The sequence below is a fragment of the Bos mutus genome, chromosome 5 (assembly GCF_027580195.1).
Source record: "Bos mutus isolate GX-2022 chromosome 5, NWIPB_WYAK_1.1, whole genome shotgun sequence".
NCBI classification, from domain to species: domain Eukaryota; kingdom Metazoa; phylum Chordata; class Mammalia; order Artiodactyla; family Bovidae; genus Bos; species Bos mutus.
Window position 1 is genome coordinate 74,625,631 of NC_091621.1, and position 2,920 is coordinate 74,628,550.

The window sequence follows — 2,920 nt, forward strand, 5'->3', positions numbered from 1 at the left end:
TTCGCCTCAGTCCAATCCAATATTGAGAATGGTCAGAATATCGCTTCAGGAAATTCTTTAATAAAGAATATTTATAGAATAAATAACAAATGCCTCCTTCTCTTGAATTTTTTGGTCTAAGTCATTATACATTAAAAAAAAACACACAGACTTTCAGATTTGGAAATGATCTCAGGGTGACTTTGCCCTTCTCTAGTTCATGACTCAATTCACAGGCATGTTACTCTTGTAAGAGCTTTTGTAGCAAATTGCACTGGGTAGCTTTCTCTCTTTTTTACTTTCTATAAGAGTTTTTATAAAACAGAAATTAATTTTTCTGTGAAGGCTTGATCTAACTTGATCAAATCTTTCTAGGTTTGGTGGCTTTTAGGATGGGAGAATTTTGTTCAGCAGTAAATTGTATTGAATAGTTATTGGCTCATTCAGATTTTATACATCTCTGTATTTATTCTGATACATTATATTTTCTGTTATTTATTACCACTAACCTAGCTTGGACTGTAAGGAGATCCAACCAGTCCATTCTAAAGGAGATCAGCCCTGGGTGTTCTTTGGAAGGACTGATGCTAAAGCTGAAACTCTAGTACTTACTTTGGCCACCTCATGCGAAGAGTTGACTCATTGGAAAAGACTCTGATACTGGGAGGGATTGGGGGCAGGAGGAAAAGGGGACGACAGAGGATGAGATGGCTGGATGGCATTACTGACTTGATGGACGTGAGTTTGAGTGAACTTCGGGAGATGGTGATGGACAGGGAGGCCTGGCGTGCTGCGATTCATGGGGTCGCAAAAAGACGGACACGGCTGAGTGACTGAACTGAACTGAACCTAGCTTTATGGGTTGGTTTGATTTTGGTTAATAATTGCCTTGCATATCTTTTCTTTGTACGTCTTCTCTAACTTTCCTGTGTGTGTGTGTGTGTGTGTGTGCATTAGTTATGTCTCTGTAAGTAGGACATAATTAAACTTCATTGTTTTTTAAAGCCAATCTAAAAATTTTTGTCTTTTAAGAGATAAATTAAAAATATTTACATTTTATCATGATTTTTGTTATATTTGGATTTATCAATGTGTTTTATTTATTTTTTCATCTTTATTTTTGCTAAATTCTGTTGGATTGATTTTTTATGTCTTCATTTGAACACCTTTTTAAACATTTTTTTATTCTTTCATGATTACCACTGAATTCTTAAGAAATATGCCTATCTATCTATATATATATATTCTAATTTTTAGATTGTCTATGTATAAACAATTCTTTAAATAACTGTTTGGACAATTATCCTTTTCTTCAAGGTCTTCTAACTGGGTGCCATAATTTTTTTACATCTCCATAGTTTGTAATTGTATTTCTTAGGCTGAGTAGTCTTTTCTCCTTTTCTGTAATCAATCTTGTCTATTCAGAGAACCAGTTTTCCTCCTGTATATCCTCACTTATTATTTTGTTCTACTCTTTTTCTCTTATGCTTATTCTACTAATTTAACAAATAAATAATAAAGCTTTTGTTCTGTTTCCATATCCATCTGATATTTCTCATTTTCCCCCTGTTTTAATTCCATAATTTATTATTCTATGGAATAGAATTTATAACTTTGCATTTTTCCACCATTCTAATGTATTCATTTAAATATTTTTACCAGAATTTTCTATAAAATTAATGTTAATGTGGGTCAATTCCTCTTCTGTCTATTCCTAGTAGAGCAAATTGTCAGCAAATGTTAAATATGTCCCTATGCTCCTTAAGGTCTTAACCATTCTGTCTCTTATCACCTCTGGCATTCTACATCTCTACTGTTTCTGTTTCAAGGCATTTCGTATTGTACATTTTTGAATTTTTCTACTTTAGACTTTTTTGTGCCCCAGAGCTCCTAGATCATCTTGGCTATAACAACTCATGTACTAATTCTCTCCAGCATCTCTGACAAACTGTTATGATTCTGTTTATCTTTGCTTTCATATAGTCCCACAAAAAGCAACTTTTATTTGATATAAAACAGATTAATATCAGTTCATACTGAGAGCTTTATTATAACTTTTCAATTCTGAATTGTGGAAATGGTTTTAGTTTTTCTGAGTTTCATTGCTATAATTCCTTTTGAAAATGCTGTTGTTCTTATTGTTAATTAGTCACTAAGTCGTTTCCAACTCTTTGTGACCCCCATAGTCTGTAGCCCTCCAGGCTCCTCTATCCACGGGATTTCCCAGGCAAGAATAGTGGAGTGAGTTGCCATTTCCTTCTCCAGGGGATCTTTCCAACCAGACATTGAACCTATGTCTCCCACATTGGCAGGCGCATTCTTTACCACTGAGCCACTAGGGAAGCCCTTGAAAATACACAGCCTAGGTACTTATGTGGTTGAACTTCTTTGAAGAACAGTTGTGGTCTTTCTCATGGGCAGTAGTACTTAAATTGCTTTACATGGGGCCGAGGGAAAATGCCTCAGAGTGTAACATTTCTAAATAGGAAGGGAAAGTCATCTCCTAAATGTTGCCTGATAACTTATCATGAGGGTTCATCTGAGGTGACCTGTGATATGAATGAGATCTGACTTGATATGAGCTCTTTCTATGGTTTGAGTAAATATTAAAGTAGGAGCCCCCTCTCTGCTTATCAGAGGGTCTCTTCTGGACCATTCTTATTCTCCACACCAGGTATAACCTCTGAAAATATAATTATGGTTCAAAAACATTGGCTTACCAGTTCTTTCATGGTGTTGAATACAGCAAGAGTTGCATCACGAGAGGCACAGAAGTTCTGGCTTGCTTCCCAGGTGGTTGTATTTTCAGAAAAATAGAAGCACTTTCCTAGGAAACCAATCCAGCCTTCCAGGCATGATATGTGTTCAGAGGAAGATTTGTATTTTTCAACTAAAAATGATTGAATAATATATTAAGTACTGAAGGGGTGGAAATCCATTA